At 37.3% G+C, this 19,814-nt stretch overlaps 1 long non-coding RNA gene across 1 annotated transcript in view; it reads right to left on the bottom strand.

Moving 5' to 3' along the window:
* Positions 1–278: 278 nt before the first annotated feature.
* LOC148043266 (uncharacterized) overlaps positions 279–19,814 on the bottom strand; it is a 30,319-nt gene continuing 10,783 nt past the window's right edge. Inside the window, exons 2-3 of the long non-coding RNA XR_015698205.1 lie at positions 1,800–1,919; positions 279–648 (exon numbers count right to left, since the gene is read on the bottom strand). This is a non-coding gene — a long non-coding RNA (uncharacterized LOC148043266). The remainder of the gene's footprint in view (positions 649–1,799; positions 1,920–19,814) is intronic.

The following is a 19,814-nucleotide window of genomic DNA, read 5'->3' as shown; positions in this document are numbered from 1 at the left end:
TACTAAAGATAGATAGCAAATACTAAAAACTATCCCCAATCATAATTAATTTAAACAAGCTTTAGTGGTAAGTTTATAAGTAAATGCCAACATGTTATTGTATGTATTAAAGTCTTGTATCAACCTAACAGTCTTTAATTAATATTAAAACATGTAATTAATTAATACAATATCATTCATTAGATTAATATCCCACTTTTCTTCCAGGAATTTAATTTGTGTATGCAGCACTCCTTTTTCCAAGTTTCCACTACAACAAATGGTCAGATGATGGATTGAGAAAAAGTGAATGGTCCAAAGTTACATAGTGAGATATGGATATGAACTTGGATCTGTCCAGTTGTTAAGAAATTTACTCAAGTACGAAATAAAGTTATTGCACAGTTAGGTAAAGTATTATAAAGTGAACAGGATTGAGTTACAGAGTATTTTCCATGAATATGGAGTTAAAGGATGCTAGGTGTCGGTGATTGAAGTCAATGGTGCATGAGAATAAATGGAATGCTTAACAAATTATGCAACACTGAACAGGAGAAAGACTTTAGATACTTCATTGTACAGCTCCAGATCTTTGGCTCAAATCCACGAGGCTTGAAATGCTCCGATGATCAGAAAATTGCTTGATGCAGCACTGCAGAAGTAGCTTGCCTAAAGGAACAAGGAAGTGCTGTTCAAACAAGGAAGTGAAACTTTGAAAATTTGCTGAAGAATGCCGAATGAACCATTTCCAATGCTAAGTATAAAAACTGAAGCCAAATTGATAAGGATAGCTAGGGGCTGATGCTAATGCTGCTAAAAGCAGACACAATGTAAAGGATGTAAACCAGAATACTATATAATCTTCTGGTCTACGTCTGGGGTGGCCAGAACTTTTTTCCTCTATGCAGTAATCTGATAAAGTTTGCTTCAAAGCTGATTGTGATCTCCATTCATTAAAAGAATAGAGAGCTTTCTTTCCCTCCACAGGGACTAAGATGGAAACTTGTGGTGTCCTTTTGGTTGTCCCAAAGGTGCTTTTCAGGAGGCATCTGGACTTTCTTGTTTTTTTCTTTTGAAGACATTTTTCCAAGAAGCTTCTTCAAGCTTTGACAGGATAATGGGAAATGGAGGGATTTATATTCCTCGCAGACAGCTGGTCATTTGCATCCTTTTAGAGGTTCATATCTGTGTCCTCAGGGTCACCTGAGCAATGCTCCTTGCTCTTGTATTCTGCAATTTTTCTCTGGAAATCCATTCCTACTCCCACACCATTCAAAGCGTGTTCATCCCAAATTGTATATTTAAAAGACTCTACAGAAAAATTGCAAACTACAGGAACCAGGAGCACTACTCCGGTGACCCTGAGGACACAGATAAACTTCCAAGTGCTTCAAGGACCCTGTAAAAGGATGCAAATAACCATCTGTTTGCAAGGAATATAAATCCTTCCATTCCCCACTATTCTGTCATGCCTCCTGAAAAAGCACCTTTGGGACAACCATGACCTGGATGACTGAGAACCTCTATAGATTTGTCCTTTTGGTTGTTTAATGTACTAATGGGGAAATGTATAAGGAATGCTTGAGAGGGATTAGTGACAGAGGACATGACTGCACATGTACTACTATACACTAATTATGCTGTGCTTTTGACTGAGAATATAAATGATTTGCCACAAATTTTAGACAGGCTGTATGAAGAGTATGAATCTGAACATTAATGTATCAAGGCCAAGGTAATTGTGCTTGACAGGGGAAAGTAGAACAAACCATTGTGCATTATACAGCAGAACATTAAAATAGGCAGTTGAATTTACATACCTTGGGTAAAATGTTTACTAAAGATGGGGAAAAGATGGAGAGATTTTGAGATGTTCTGTTCTGTTAAGATTTGCAAATGCTGGTACAAAGGTAGTTTGTGGCCTGTTTCAGGCAATTAATCTACATTGAAAAAAGCAAATAAATGCTATATACAAAAAAATCCTACTCACTTTGTTTTAATGCAGAAGTGGGGAACTATGGCCCATTTATAACTTGCAGACTTCAACTCCCAGAATTCCTGAGCCAGCAATGTTGGTTCAGAAATTCTGGGAGTTAACGTCCACAGGTTATAAAAGGGCCATAGTTCCCCACCCCTGTTTTACTGGAAGTTAAACTTGGCTATGTTGGAGAAATACATACCATATTTTTCAGAGTATAAGATGCTCCAAAGTATAAGACGCACCTAGCTTTTGGGGAGGAAAACAAGGAAAAAACATCTACCTCTGTCTCCCAGCAATTTGCCTCCTTGCAGAAAACAGCAAACAGTCTGTTTCAGTTTCAGCTTCAGCACAGCCTGATTAGCACAAGGAGCTGATTGTAGGTTGAATTGGTCTCCTGATTATCAGCTATTTCAAGCTACAGGGATTGCCATAACTTATTACTGCCTCAGCATGTCCCATTTTCAGCCTCCGCATCCCATTTTCAGGGTTTTGCCTGCACAGACCCAGTTTTTGGCCTTTGTGCACCCCATTTTCTGCCCATTCTGGGCAGTCAGAATCAGAATGGGTGGAAAATGGGACATGTGGAGGCTGAAATGCACAGAGGTGAAAATGGGACACATGGAAGCAGCAATAGGCAATGGCAATCTCTGTAGCCTGAAACAGCTGGTTGTTGGGAGGCTGATCCAACCAACAATCAGCTGCTTGTGCTAATCAGGCTGGGCTGAAACTGAAACAGGCTTTTTGCTGTTTGCTGCAAGGAGTCAAATTTCTGGGATCAGAGGCCAAAGGGTGGGGACCAGTGTGTGGGCGGAGCTACATTTGGGGTATAAGACACACCCAAATTTTTCACCTTCTTTTAGGGGAGAAAAAAGTGCATCTTATACTCCCAAAATGGTGCATAAAATAAAATGGGAAAGGATTATTTAAGACAATAGTATGCAATATACAGTATATCTTGCTTAATTTTGTACCCTGTAGAGATTGTGTATGTAGTTAGGGTTAAGTCTCCATTTGACCATGGATCCCTAAATGTTTGCATACACTGAAGAGTCAAGAATAAATCAGTATTAAATTACTGTGGACTGAATTCAGAAATAGACCACTATTAAAGAAATATGTTGAGGTTATTGGATCATATAAACCTAAAATACTAAGGGATCAATTGTAAAACAGATATATGAAGAAATATTGTAATCAATCATTCTAATGGTAACAGACCAGCAAATAAAATCATTAAAACAATAATTATAGTAAAAAAAATTAAAAAAGAATGACAGATAGAATAATATATTGCAGTTGTAGTGAATTAACAATGGGAAGTTAAGGTTTGCCTAATTTTACATACAGCATAGCAGAATTTGGCCACATACAGATAAACTGCTTCATACTAATCTGATAGTAGTAGCTGCATGTAGAAAATATTAGTATTTCCAATATATTTTATTAGGTAAGGTCTAAATTGAGTCTGTGAATCCTCATGAAAGAGAGAAATACTGCAATGCCTTGGTTGAGAAGCAAAGAAAGACCAAAATTGTTGGATGTAGGTGATGAGAAAGAGAAATTTAAGTTTAAAGAATGAGAGCACAAAAGAAATATGACTCATGGATATAAACTAGTTTCAACAATTTCTCTTCTCCTTATCCAATGTCTGTAATTTCTTTGGCTTATTATTTCTTTTGTCTTTATTGTGCTCTACCTAATGTTTCTCTCTCTCACACACACACACCGGAATGAATAGCATGATGTATATGTTTCTCTCTCTCACACACACACACCGGAATGAATAGCATGATGTATATGTGTAATAAAGGTAATAAATAAATAAATAAATAAATAAATGCGGCGGCTCAGTAGCTAAGACACTGAGCTTGTCGATCAGAAGGTCAGCAGTTCTGCAGTTCAAATCCCTAGTGCCGCATAACAGGGTGAGCTCCTGTTACTTGTCCCAGCTTCTGCCAACCTAGCAGTTCGAAAGCATGTAAAAAAATGCAAGTAGAAAAATAGGGACTACTTTAATGGGAAGGTCTCATCAAAAGTACGCCTTCGGCGTGGCCACGTGACTAAGGAGACATCTTTGGACATCGCTGGCTCTTTGGCTTAGAAATGGAGATGAGCACTGCCCCTATAGCTAGAAACAACTAGCACGAACGTTTGAGGGAACCTTTACTTTTACCTTACCTTATATGTGTAATGCAAATAATGAGTGATGTTTTCATTTGGAAGAAGTCAAAATGAAATTCTGTTTTCCCAGCTACTTAGACCGAGGATACCTTATGGGTCAGTCTTCATAAACTTACCTGCCCGTCAATCACCACCATACATGCAAGATATATAGATCAACTACTGTATAAGAGGCAAAATTAATAGAAACTACCATCAACTCAAAAGACAAGTCCAGCATGTAGTACGACCTTACTATGAAAAAAAGAATCTACAAATTTAAACCATTTTAATGTCTTCTGCAGATATAATGTTTATACTCCCCTGAATACTGAAACGTACTTCAGTCTACAATATTTACATGTCTACAAAGAACAGAAACATAAATTACTTGTCCCAAGGGCAAGGAAATCAAGATGGGTCATATATTTTCTGCAGCAAGATTTTGTTCTGTTTTGTTTTGGTCTCCTTCTGTAATGACCAGAATGATTTATATTTCCTTCAATCTGTCAAATCAATAGATAGCAGAAAGAATTTGGAATTCTAAATACTTGAGAAGAGATATGACCATATGCTATGGTTCCTTGTTCCCAGTTTTCTGTTAATTTCTTTCTGAATCTCTAATTCATGCTGGCCTTAATGTTTATTATCTAAATACTAGTGTTTTCAATAGCAGAAATATGAATACAGCTACTTGTTCTTCGCTGCTGATTATAATTATTGTTAAGTCCCTATGGCTTTACAACCACATTGCTAAGGGACTAAAATGTAACCCTCTTAGCTTTGTGAACTAAGTCTGCATCAAAGCGTCAGGTGTGCCTTTTAATTGATTTAAATTAGCATAACTTTATATAGAGGGCTTCTATTCCCATCCATGTTTAGATTTTGATTGTTTCCAATACAATAATAAACAATATATGTCCTGGTCTTTGATTCAAATGAATTCTAGAAGACATTTCTTCCCCTTATATATTTAATTAAAATTGATGCAGGGGTGGGCTTCAAAAAATTCAGCAATGGGTTTGCTGTCCACTTGCTGGGTGGATGTGGCCATGATGGGTATGGCCTAGTTGACCTCCTGCACCTCGGCAGGGGGTCTGTTTTCACCTTTCCCAGGCTCCGGGGGCTTTCCTCGAGCCTCTGGGAGGGTGAAAACTGCTTCCCTGTGCCTGTTTCCTGCCTTCTGGAACTTCCAGGAGGCATGTTTTCCCCCTCCCCGAGCTTCTGCAAGGGCCCTGCACTTACCTTGCATCCAAAATGGGCTGCGTGGAGACTCCTGGGAAGGGAGGGGCAGGGTGGGCAGGGCCAGCCAGGGGTGAGATTTGAAGGTTCTCCCAACTGGCCATAATGTTAGCTATGGGTTCTCCCCAGGGATGTGCAGGCAAGGGAGGCAGAGCCTCATCACTGTCATCATGAAAAGAAAAAAAATGTAAAAGGAAAAAGGCAAGAGATGAGGTGAGGCTGAGCTACTTGCTGCCAGAGTCACAGTGGATGACTCTGCTTAGTGCTTAACTGTTTAAAAAGGCCTCTAAAAAAGTGCACTCTATGGGAGGAGGCAGGAGAACGATGTGCCTCATCTAGTCTGACTTTAGGCATTTTATGATCACTCAAGCAGAGTTAAGCAAGGGTTAAAAGCCTACAAATTCCTGACATAGGTGAGGCACATCGTTCTCCTGCCTCCTCCTGTAGAGGGCACTTTTTTAGAAGCTTTTTTAAACAGTTAAGCAGAGTCATCAACAAGTCTAAAAAAAATTGAAACCCACCACTGTGTCAGTGCCTCACCAGCCATAAACCTCACCGCACGTCACTGGTTCTCCCGAACCTGGGCGAACCCATAGCAGCCCACTGTTGCATTAATGGGAATATCCTCTCCATTAATATAACAAAATTTTGCACTGTCTTGAATATAAACCAAATTTAAAGGCTTTCCTGTGTCGCAGTATTTCAGTTTTTATGTTTTCATTTAATGATAACCAAGAATGGAAATAAATAAGAAAGATTATTAGCATGTTTGATCACCAGCAGGCATTTATTGCTATGTTTTACCATGAATTCTATGCCATTTCACTGCACAAAATAGTTCAGAACATTCTGGATTTCAACAACTGCCAATAAAATTTGCGATAATTTTATTTATCAGCCCCATTCTCTGTATTTTTCTCTGTATTTTTTTTTTTAAATGTAACCTGATAGGAAATAACAGTGATAAAAAAATGAAAATCTAGATTAATTTTCTGAAGTTCTACTCTTATAAGTGAGGCTTAGGATTCTAATTTTGCCATTATAATGTAATGATGCCATCATTATATCATTGACTATTGGCTGTGTAAGAGAAAATTCACTTGGGATGTGTCCTACTAAACCCAGTGCTTTGTTACATTGGAAATCAGCTATTTAAATGACTTAATGTATCAGGTGAGACATATAGCAGGAAATTGCAGCCTTCTTTTACACTTGGGAGGCCATTAGATACTCTTCTAAATGTGTTACTTTGAAATCAGAGAACTATATCTAAATGAAAAATTGAATAATGCCTAAGAAATAACAAGATGCAAAATAAGACAGATTGAGCTTGTATGGAATTCTAACCATTTAGGAATATAAATTTCCTTATATTGTATAAATCAGAATGCAATGTGCATATTTACCATAGTGGAAACATTGGAGTATTTCAGTAAGATCTTGATGGTTTGATGCTGCCAGTGGTAGTAACTGCATTTAACATCCATCAAAATTTTTCTTTTTCTTTTTCTAGGAGAGCTGCTTCAAAAGCATTTTTCATCAAGTTATGAAAATTAATGGACATTCTGTTGAGCCTTGTACATCAAGTAGTATCCTAGAAAAGGGGGGGATGTGGTGGTTCAGTGGCTAAGATGCTGAACTCGTTGATCAGAAAGGTCAGCAGTTTGGCAGTTGGAATCCCTAGCACCACATAACGGAGTGAGCTCCCATTACTTGTCCCAGTTTCTACCAACCTAGCAGTTTAAAAGCACGTAAAAATGCAAGTAGAAAAAATAGGGACTACTTTTGGTGGGAAGATAACAGTGACCATGGAGAGGTCTTCGGATAGCACCAGCTCTTCAGCTTTGAAACGGAGATGAGCACCTCCCCCTAGAGTCAAGAACAACTAGCACATATGTATGAGGGAAACCTTTATCTTTATCCTAAAAAAGCATAGGAAGCTCTGTTCTTCTTGAAGAAACTATTGCTGGTCACACACAGTCATTTTTAGTCTGGTTTGGGCATTTTTATCCATCTACCAAGTCCTTCCCAAGAACCTGGGCTAGGTAGGTTGATTAATAACATTGCACGTTACATCATAGGACATAAACTCTTTCAAGTAAGTTTGCTTTTTGGAGGTGACTGGTGGTAATTTTGTCAGTGCTGAAGGTCTTCAATTGGTGCTCCTGATGTTGTTGTTCTTATTAGTTATTAAACAACATCATTTATTTTTTTTGCTGTAAAAGCATCTAGGGTGGAGGGCATAACCTCTTATTTCTTTCCAAAATTACTGATCTATTTTAGGCACCTGGAACTGTATTGTACATTTTGCACCTCTCTATATAAAAGTGAAATACCAGTCATGCATCATTATGAAATCTCCAGAACTGTAAAGTCTAAGATTTGAACTTTGGCACTTATGTTCCTCTTGGCTTCTAGGTGCTCGCTAAGAAAGGATTTTTCGAAGTGACCATCAGATCATCAGTATTCCTTATACAGTATTATATTAACATGTGTTGATGCTAACGAGTTAGACGTTCTACTCCCCCTCCCCACCTGAAATGAACTCTGTTTCAACTGCCAGTTGCCTTATATGGGCATGGCTAGCATATGACTGATCCAGCCTGCAGGCTAGCCTGATCACATGGTTTTATAGCAAAACACAGAGATCCAACTAGTATCGTAATATACAGACTTTATTTTCCAATTTCAAAGGTTTATGAATCATAAGTGAAATATTGAAAAAATATCCCTTTAAACAAGAGTTTCTACATTACCGTGTGGGAGAGGGAGAGATTTGGACAGTTATTTCACATGCATTGGGGGGGGGGTTTCCTTAATGTTCAATATGAACACATCATTAATGATGAACCACTGTAGATATATTGCCACAAAGACAATGTTCATGCTGTGTAATGTGTATCAAAGAAAAGAAAGAAAAAGAACATTTTGAGTCAATCCATGTATTAAGCTGCTAGTCAGGGAGGGCCTATTCAGACTTTTCTTCATATCTCATGAAATTAAATTTTGAAGACTGTCAGTGGAATCTGTGGAATATTGAAATCATTGCAGTTTATTGACATATTATGCAAGGAAGCATATGTTGCTAATGTTTTAATTACAAAATATTGGCTTTCACATACACATCATTAGTGCAATCATGTTGCAGTCAATATTAATATCTGAATATAAATATGTGAATATTACTCTAGGATAGATCCAGTGCTAGCACATAACTTTTTTTTTTAGCAAATGCTGAGACCAAAAATAGGAGTGATAGTACATAATAGACTACCCTCACAACTAATTCTCTTAACAACTGAACCTGAGACCATAAATCTCTCCTATATGTTATGAGTAGATAAATATAATTCCTGTCTCAGGAATTTCCAAGCCAAAAGAATCATCTACTTTATTTTAACAGCAATTCACCAGAAATGAATCCTTCTTTATTTACATATATTGGTGAAAGGGACATGGCAATGAACTGTGTAATGGGTTTACAAAATTAATAATTGGCAAAGCCATGTGAATCACACATCAATATTTATGCTTGCAAGGTTTGTCTTCATATGCTTATACCTTTCAACTCTCATTAGCACTGTGCACATTAAAATGGAGTAAAAATCAAATACTTTCAAACCACATTTCTACATCTGTTATATACAATTGATAACTGGCCAGAGTTGTTTATACATTTGACAGCACCCAAATCTAAATAAAAATGAAAAATTAAAAAAAAAATACTTTTACACCCCAGTTTTCCTTTTCTGGCATCTGTAGAACAAGCACATATCGTTTCTAGCCCATGTTATATAACTTAATTTCCCGGTAGAGAGTTAGTAAAACCCAATGTTACTACTTGGGAATAAAGTTCATTAGCACTACTGCAATGGAATTCTTCCAGGAGGCTATAATAAGAATTAAATTGAACTTCAAAAGAGTGAATTATTGATATTTGCAGTCTGATTACAGGGTAAAGCTACTAAACTTGAATGTTAGAAATATTCCAATGTTTTCTATGGATTCCATTAAAGAATCTCAAGAGTACTGCACCCTGTTTAATAAGAGAAGAGAAAGGGACATAACAATAATTAATAAAGGTGATTATAACCTAACAGCAAATTTCATCCTTGGCTCTGTGTTTCTGTTGAAACTTTTAACAACCATGATAAACTTTTATACTATTCCCAGTATACTGAGGTGGAAAAAAAACAACCTTCAGAGACTCTATTTCTTTTTGAGTAAATAGTATTATGTAAAGTACCCAAAAAGTGTAGATAAAAGTTAAAAAGAGAAATTGAAGGACATATTTGGATGACTGGGAAATAAATTCCATGTTTTAATTGTGCATAATGTGAATATTTTTTCATTTTGTTTAGTGCCAGTCAATGTCATTCAGTCAACTTATTTTCAGAATTATGTTCTGTGGATTTCAAATTGCTTATGAATATGTCTGCATATGACACCCAGACAGACTGTTCCCTCCCACATATGGTACAAAAACCTAATAATTGAGGACACAATTCCTAACAATCTCTTGTGTGGTACAGTTGCCAATGAATTACCAAGCAATGATGATAATTTTATTTTGCTAAACTATCTAAATGTTTGTGTGAGTTTATGAGAAATAAAATTTCCAAAAGTCACAGTGGCCTTAGCTGAATATATAGGATAAGCTCAGAAGAAGTTAAATGTTTTAATTTACAAATTGTACAAAGGCAGAACTACTATGTCTGACAGGTCTTGTTAATTTGACAATCTAAAAGCTACAAGTGACATTAGGGGAAGACTAAAACATATATGTGTGTTTGTTTGTGTGTGTGTTCCAGCATAAATCTGGAATGCCTCAAGCAATTTCAACAAAACTTGGTACCCAGATGACTTACCTTCTGAGAAAAATACTGTGAGGGTAAGACACCCCTAGCACTCCTTGGAGTGTGCGTTCTGTTAAGCTACAGCCTGTTGTGCTGTACTGCCATACTGGCTTCTACTGTACACCGTGGTGGAGTTGCCATGTTAACAGCTTCACAGTACTCCACAAGGGGGCTCCCTCTGGTAAGGGGGGAAAATCCAACATTAGAAATTGTTTGGTCCAGACCAGTGGTGGGTTTCAAAAATTGTTCGAACCTACTCTGTGGGTGTGGCCTCCTTTGTGGAAGTGGCTTGCCACCCATGTGACCGGATATAAAGATGCCAACAACACTTGTCAGAACCACCTTAAATTACCTCTCACACAGCACTGGCATGCATAAGAATATGATGTAAACTTGTTTTTTAAAAGGCATCTTTGGTTTGCGTTAAAATAACTTCAACACACGCAAAGAGTAAATTGAACGTTATAAATAACAATCCGTTCAGCTGAAGACAACCTAAGTAGGGATGTTTCTTTGTTCGTCTCTCCATTACTTTTTTTAAAAAGTTACAATAACAACATGTCTTTAAAACAAATGAAGATGCTTTCCAAATGTTTATTATCTTGATGCTGTAGAAAAGCTGAATCCATTTCCAAACCTTTTGGTCCTTGTAGAGAAATAAATGATAGCAGAAATTGCAATTTGGAAACAATATATAGTCTCACTGGACGTATCTGATAGTAACGTTACGGGTGTTTTGAATAGTTCGAGAGACTAGAAACGATTATTTTTCTTTCTATATTAAATCAGAGATGAAAAGCAAAAGAAGGAAGGAGAAAAAAAATGGAATATTTAAAGCATCAGTATTAAAATGTTCTTGTTGGAAAGCAATCAAATGAAAGAACTCATTTTAATCCAGCTTGAAGAACTGATATGCAGCCTAGCCAACAAAAAAATAATGACTTCAGAGGAAGTACTAAATATGCCTGTTTACATTATTTCAATTTCTTCCTGGTTAACTGTTCATGGATTAATTAGAGCTTGAAATCTAGACTCATCAAGTAGTCACCAGCAAATCAGGTGACTTTTATTGTTCAAATGTTCTTAATGAACTAATAATCACAATCAGCTAATGCTATAAATCTGTAGAGATTCTCAGTCATCCAGGTTATGGTTGTCCCAAAGGTTCTTTTTCAGGAGACATCTGGACTTCTTTTGAAGACATTTTGCTTCTCATCCAAGAAGCTTCTTCAGCTCTGACTGGATGGTGAGAAAATGGAAGGATTTATATTCCTTGCAGAAAATCTGATCATCTGTATCCATTTAGAGGGTCCTTGAAGCATTTGGAGGTTTATCTATATCCTCAAGATCACCTGAGTAATGCTCCTGGTTCCTGGGGTCTGTATGTTTTCCTCTGGACCACAGGAACCAGGAGAACTATTCAGGTGACCCTTAGGACACAGATAAACCTCCAAGTGCTAAATTCCTAAATTTCACTCTTCTATTTAAAATACAACCATTTTACTGCTTTTGCTTGACTTTCTCTCTCTCTTTTTTTTTGCCAAAGAGGGATTTATCTCAGCTCATTTAATCAATACAAGTAGTCTTCATTTAGCAACTGCCTTGTTTAGTGACCCTCAGCAGTTAAGATGGGATGAAAGGGAGAAAGATGGAAGGATTTTCAGCCAACCCTCACATTTACATCTTTTACAGGCCTGTAAAGCAAAAAGAAAGCTGAAGTAGATTTGTAAACACAGTTTACAGAGAAACTGCTTGGCTTAACAACCCAGTTACTGGTTCTATTTGTGACTTCTAAGTGAGAATTACTTGTATTGACAATAATTATCATCACCCTTTTTTAAAGAAACACTTAATGGAATAAATAATTAGAAAATCTTAGGTTTTTTAAATATTGAGACACGTCAGACATACATCAAACATTTCCTTAGATTTTAGATCATACTAGATTTGTATAAAATAAGAATGAATCAGTGTATTGTTCAATATGCCATTTAACTTCTTTAAAACTTTTTTTGAATTTTGTAATCATTACCGTCTTGGAAGAAATTGTAACAGTTTGTCTTTTAGACATTAGTTAATAAATACTTTTTTATTTTTAAATTTGTTCACCTCCCATCTCGCTGTGAGGCTATAAGAAATGTTGCAGCCCTTGGACAATTGCTGTTAATTTCCTCTTTTTCAATCTTTTTTTATATGGCTTATTTTATTTTTTAAATAATACTTTTCCAACTTTGAACTTTTAATAATTTCTAGTAGTGTAGATAGTCTCTGCTGGTTATCTGCACTTGCCTAGCGAGTTGACTAATGAACCTTGTTTTCATCGGCTGCCAACAACTTCAAACTAAATTGCATTATGATATTTAAGTGTTTGCTGAGAAAGCAGACACAGAGAGAGGAATAAGACTGTAATTATCTCCACTAAGCTTTTTAGCCCTGCTTGCAATCTCAGTCGTTTTTTGCTTGTTTGGCAAGCAAAAGCAATATCAGTATCCTCCATGCGACAGAGAATGCCAATCACACAAGATTTCTGCTGACGTACAGGATTCTATATAAATTCTGCCAAAGGCTGAAGATTGTTCCATCGGATACATAATTTCATTGTTACCAGACTGGGGAAAGAGGCCAACATATGGGCAAACATGTAAAAATTTTCGCTGCCTTTTAAATGTAAAATATATTTAATAAACAGTGATGGGAAAGGGTAGAGTCAAAAGATTCAGGGGAACATCATGCACAGAAATGTCATTTGTTAGAGAGACTATTCATTTAACTTTTCTATAATTTCTTTGGGGCCAAAGAATATAAATGAAATCCTAAATGATGGGGTCCTATTCTAAATGCATCATCATCATCATCTTCATCACCATCATCATCTCACTGTAATTAATGTCAAATAAAATACTCTTAGTAGTGTGATTTCAGAACAAGAGCTGTAACATTTATGACACAAGGGTGGGCTTAAATTTTTAGCAAGAGGCTCTCTGTCCAGTTACTGGATGGGCATGGCCATGGTGGGTGTGGCCTAGTTGTCCTTCCACACCACAGTGGTAGGGGTGTTTTTGCCCTCCCTGGGATCCGGAAGCTTTCCTTGAGCCTCCAGGAGGGTGAAAATGGCCTCTCCAAGTTCCAAAGGCCCTCTGGAGATCAGAAACAGGCTCATTTCTGGCCTTCCTGAACTTCCAGTAGGCCCATTTTTTGCCCTCCCTAAGCCTCTGCATGTGCCCTGCACTTACCTGAAACCAAAATGGGCCACAAGAGGACTCCTTGGAGGGGACAGGTGGGCAGGGACCGCCAGGAGTGGGATTTGGGGTTCTCCAAACTTCACAGAATCTTATCTAGAGGTTCTCCTGAACTCCTGCAAACCCCCAGCAACCCACCGCTGCCCCCATAATTAATATGTGGAGTTATGATTATGTGGTTTTGAGGTCTTTTTATGTTTTTTGGGGTGGGAAAATTTCTTCAAAGGTTTCTAATAAATACTGTCTACCATATCTTTGTTCAATTTTTTGTTGACTTTTTAACCCAGAAGGCTTCTGAACAGCTTTCTTCAAAATTGTATTTTCAAAATGATTTGCTCCCAGAATTCCTAAGCAATAACCTTCCAATAAAGGTTTTTGTTTTTGTTTAACATGACCTAAGTCCCATTTGGTTCTTAGAAATATGAAGGGATGTTTCTAACATCTTTTTACTTTAATACAGCCAAATCATTATCTCCACTTTTCTTTCCTCTCAAGAAATCCAGAGTATATTGGGACAAGACCAACCTGCTACAATATACCCATATGAAAAGGATTTCATATTTACATCCTGAAGTGGACTTTAGCTACACTCTGTATGATTGCAGCCTGGAAAAAAAAGATCAGATAACATTTTATTTGGCCTGTGTTCAAATTAAACAGTTGGTTGACACTGCAATTTTGGGTGCTAAGTGTGTTAGGCATGATTGCATGGATAGTTAGCAGGTAATGTGAACTATGAATTATAGAAAATTAGATAGATAAATATTAACAAATGTTTAACATCATTAATAATGTTGTAGATTACAGTACCTAATAGAAGACAACTTCTATTCTTTTCTTCAGGTTTATTCAGGTTTAGAGTACTCAATCCTCATTCATGGCTTTCTGATTTCATTGATTTCAATGAAATTGAAAATGGATTCTACATGGAGCTGTAACTGATAGAAAAGACTATTTGTAGCTCAGGGTTCAACTATGGGATCCTTAGTAATCTCTGAGCTAGGTTGTTAATAATTGACAATGATCTGTAAGAAAATAACCAAGTGCATAGAGAACCAAATGGTCTGTCTATGACTTTCCTTTGCTATTAGCAACTTATCCATGGACTTATCCATTATGAAAATATTCCACGATTTTGGAAGATACTGGTTTCTTAGATCTTCCAGGTAAATTGAAATATTCCAGCTTTGTACATGTATCAAAATACAATCTTGCAGTACATGGGAAATAGACAGTACATATTTGGGCATTTGGTTTTTCCTGCCCAAGTGCATGACCTTACTTTTCTTACTACTGACCATTTTGTTTATAGGACTCAATACTCAAGATCCTTCTGAACTTTGAGTCTATCTTCCAGTTTTGGCAATTCTCCCCAGCATGGTACTGTCTACAAATTTGAATAGTGCCCTTTCAATCCCTTCATCTAAGTCATTAATAAAGATGTTGCAGAGCACAGGTCCCAAGACAGAATTCTTAGGAAACCCAATGCATGCTTCCCTCCATGTACATGAAGTTCCATTGAGGACTATGGTTGCCCAGTGAACTGTGAATCCACTTTGTGGTGATGCTGTCATCTTACCAAGAGCTCTACCAAGAAGTAGGCAATGGTCTACTTTGTCAAATGCCTTACTTTCTTACTTTCTTTGCATCCATTTCCAAAGAGGCTTTTCCCCTTCATTCTTTAGCAAAAAATATCCCAAAAACTTTTTTTGGCTTCACAACCATTTTCAGTTGTTTGATCATTATAATGCCATTCATTACTTTTCTGTAAAAAGATTGCTGCACTATTAGATCAGGAGAGAGGTGGGGTTTAAAAATTGCAACAACAGGTTTGCTGCCCCATTGCTGGGTGGGTGTGGCCATGGTGGGTGTGGCCTAGTCAACTTCCTGCACCACAGGGGAGGTTATTTTCCACCCTCCTCAGGCTCTGGAGGATTTCCTCAAGCCTCTGGGAGGACACAAACTGCTTCTACGGGCTCTGGAGGCACTCCAGAAGCCAAAAACAGGCCTGTTTCTGGACTTCTAGAACCTACAGTAGGCCTGTTTCCCCTCCTCCCTGAGCCTCCACACAGGCCACATGGAGACTCCTGGGATGGGATGGATGTGGTATGGTGGAAGGGGAGGGGCGGGTGTGGCCAGCCAGAGATAGTATTTGGGGGTTTGCTGACCTGGGCAGAATCCTAGCTGGAGAATCACTCAAACCCATGTGAACCCCCAGCAGCCCACCCATGGATCATGATCATTTTGTTGCTCTACAGTAGAAAACATCCATTCAATTGCATGTTTATTATTATGCACTATTTAATTTATGGACTTCTTTATAAACTATTGTGAAAAATAATCCACACCAGCTCCAATATATAATGCATATTTAGTAAAATAATTAGGAGTGTAATATATAATAAAGTTAAAACCCTGCATGTGGTTTGGTGGCACTGCGCAACATTCTCTATAAGAAAGAAATCTTACCTAATTGTGATATGTCTAGTTAGATATATTTAATCATAATTTGGTAGGGCCATTTGCTCAGTGGTTTATGTTACTGCTAAAACACTTTTATACTAAGTGGCAGTAATAGACTGCAGAACAATAAAAATGCCCTCTAGGAAGTGTAAAAGAGCTGAAAGAAGAGTAATTGGAAGGAAGAAACTTTCAAGACAAAATTATGTCATAAAGTTATTTCTGTCCATGGTGCTGAATTTTAAAACTGGTAAAAGAGCAAGCAAACAGAATCTCTGCAATAAGTTTCAGAGAATCTGCCCCACTCAAGACAAAAGAGGTGTGTGTGTGTGTGTGCATGCATGTGTGCGCGTGTGTGCGAGAGAGAGAGGGAGAGGGAGAGAGAGAATGAGAATACATTATTTTATATATTACTAGTTGATAACCCAGCGTTGCTCAGGTATTTATTTTTAGGGGGAAAATGTCTGGACCAGAGGTGGGTTCCTACCAGTTCGCACCTACAGAAATAAATTTTAAAAAATTGAAAAAATCCTCAGACTTATTTGGGAATTTTGAAATAAATATTTATTCACAGAATCATATATAATAAGTAAATATGTTCCCTGAAGAATGCATATCTGTAAAGCATATGATGTCTATTTTCCATTATGTTACAGCATATTTATTCATCACAAATCAGTTACGAAAATCTGTACAGGTAGTTCTCCACTTACAGCAGTTAATTTAGTGAACCTTCAAAGTTACACTGAAAAAAGTAACATTTTCACACTTACGACCGACTGACTCATATTTATGACTGCTGTAGTGTCCTAGGGTCGTGTGATCACCTTTTATGACCTTTTGACAAGCAAAAACAATGGAGAAGCCATATCCACTTCACAACAGTGTTACTAACTTAACAACTGCAATGATTCATTTAACACCTGCAGCAAGAAAGGTCATAAAATGGGGTAAAACTCACTCTCTTATTTAGCAACAGAAATTTTGGGCTCAATTGTGATCGTAAATTCTACCTGTTCGCTGAATTCTACTTATTTTCATTATTAGACATTGATGACATAATAAATATATATATATCATTTAATTCATTGGTGATGTAACATCAAGTCAACTCTTAGCAACCATATACCATAATCAATTTTCTCACAACAGTCTTAACATGTCTTTCAAGGTTTACAACAGTGCCCTCATCACTACTATAATTACTGTATATCCAACCAATGCTGTTGGTTATCCTCTTGTCTATCTCCTATTTCCCCTTTTTTTCATTCTTTTCTCCTTTTGTCCCAGCAACTGGTCATTTTAGCACATCTGTTCATTACCTGACCACTTACACCACTTGGCTTCCATTCCAAGATATTTAATGGGGTGGAGACCCCTCCCCTCCCTCTATACTTATACCTACACTTTCCCATTCCCATCCCCATCCATGTGCATGCATGGATATGGTAAACGTCATTTCAGAAAATTCTTTAAAGTGGTCTTCTACACTCTAGGAATGAAAAGAAGAAAAATATTTTAGATGATGCCCATTGGTAAGAATCAGTGGTGGGTTCCAGATCCCGTTCCAACCGGTACGGTTAGAAAGGGCCTGGCGTCACCCACATGGACATGCGTGGCGTGCACATGCATCATACCTGCCTGCGACGCCTCTGCAAACCTTCGTGATGCTCCAGCTGCTTGGCGGAACATCGTGAAGGCACCGTACGTGCCATGCACATGCGCGGAAGTGCCAAAGGCTTAAAGGACAGGTAAGGAGCAAGGGTGGGCGGGTGAGCCCTCCAGATCACAGTACCGGAATGGTACCCAGTGCTCTGGGCAGACTACGGTACACCTGTACTGGGGCGTACTGCCTGCAACCCACCACTGGTAAGAATCTTGTACTATCCAGAGTTTTCCCTTAGGTTTGATGTTCCCCAAACATTAAGATTGAATCTTATACTTAGATGAAAAATAAAAAAGTAATACTTCTTCATTATGTAGTATTTAATGCATTTATACAATACATTGGAATGCTATATAGCAGGGGTCACCAATTTTTTGAACCTCATGGACCACTAAATTCATAATTTTAAATCCCACAGACCACTAATATGAATTTTTTAAAAAGATAAATAGTATTTAGTACAATATAAAAAAATGCAAATAATTTTTCTGCAGACCACCAAACTTTTCTGGCGGACACCAGTTGGTAATCGCTGCATAGTGATAGCTGCTAGTTTAAAGGAAGGTTGGGCAAGAAGATAACCTGAAGATTTCCAATAATATTATGAATGTTTAAAAAATACGTGCCAAAAATGTTAATTACTGGAATGCAATTAAAGACAGTGTGTACTGTTCTATTAGCTTATGGCCTTTGCAAACCACAGCTAAAAGCAGGATGATATAGATAGGATAATTTTTATTGTTAATACTGGCACACATTAAATTCTGCTGCCTGCTCTTAAAACTATCTATCTATCTATCTATCTATCTATCTATCTATCTATCTATCTATCTATCTATCTATCTACCTACCTACCTACCTACCTACCTACCTACCTACACACACACACACACACACACACACACACACACACACATTATTTATATATATATATATATATATATATATATATATATATATATATATATATATATATATATATATATATATATATATATATATATATATATATATATATATCCATACACATACATAATACACATTTACACATTTTACACACACACACAGAGAGAGAGACAGAGACAGAGACAGAGACAGACAGACAGACAGAGACAGAGACAGAGACAGAGACAGAGACAGAGACAGAGACAGAGACAGAGACAGAGACAGAGACAGAGACAGAGACAGAATGGAAAATTTATATGGAACAAAACTGACTGAATCCAGATGTTCTGCTTTGGGTACCACAAAACCACCCCCCAGAAGGTAACAAGGTAAATAGGTCATGAAGAGGATGTGTAGCATCCCAGACAGTACTGTGGACCCTGCTCAAGCTCATATGCTCTGTCCTGAATAGAAGGAATTGACCTACCAATAATCATTTCTGCCATCCTCACCACTCTCTGCAGCACTTTCCTATATGAAGTAGTAATGCTTCCAAACCAGACAGTAATACCATATGACAGGATGCCCTTGATTGTCGCTCTATAGAAAATGATAAGGTCAAGGGAAGGAAATATACTTTTATCATGTGACACAGAAAATGCAGGTGCTGCTATGACCGCTTCACCAGTGTCTTACTGTTGAGGGACCAAGCTAGTCTACTCATTAGCTGCATACCTAGAAACTTGATGCGGCTAACCACTTCCACAGGTGAATCATTAATACGCAGAGATGTGTGGCTGTGCCTGCCTTTTCTGAAATTGACAACAATCTCTTTATGTCTTCCTACATTTAAAACAAGATTGCTTTTGTTACACCAGTTCACCAAACCCTTCTCTATCTCCTTGCCGTAAGCACCCTCATTGTCATCCTGAATAGGGTGCATTACTGTTGTATCATACGCTGGTAGGTAAGGTAGATTTCTCAAATAATAGTTCCTTCCATCAAAGGTATTTTTAGCATTGTTTCAAAGAAAAATACATTGCTCCAAAGAGTAGATAATTATAAAAGCATTTCAGAAAAAAACAACACACTTGAAAAATGTGTGAGTAGGCTGTTTAAAATAATATTTTCAGATCTCTGCCAGACAAGGGAATTATTTTTTTTCTTTTGGTAAACAAAATCACTAAACAAAACTGATCAATCATGTTCTACAAAGAAAAAATAATAATAGACAAAGTCCCCTTAAGGAACTATAATTCTTACATTACACTGAGCAATATGACATTTAGTCTTGCTGAAGAAGGGGAAGAAAAATCTGTTTTACTTCTTTCTTCTGCACTTATGTT

The sequence above is a fragment of the Thamnophis sirtalis genome, unplaced genomic scaffold (genome assembly GCF_051295495.1).
Source record: "Thamnophis sirtalis isolate CommonGarterSnake01/CBP01778 unplaced genomic scaffold, rThaSir2_p1.2 scaffold_12, whole genome shotgun sequence".
NCBI lineage: Eukaryota > Metazoa > Chordata > Lepidosauria > Squamata > Natricidae > Thamnophis > Thamnophis sirtalis.
Note: the sequence above shows the minus strand (reverse complement) of the source record. Positions and strands in the feature narration are given on the sequence as shown.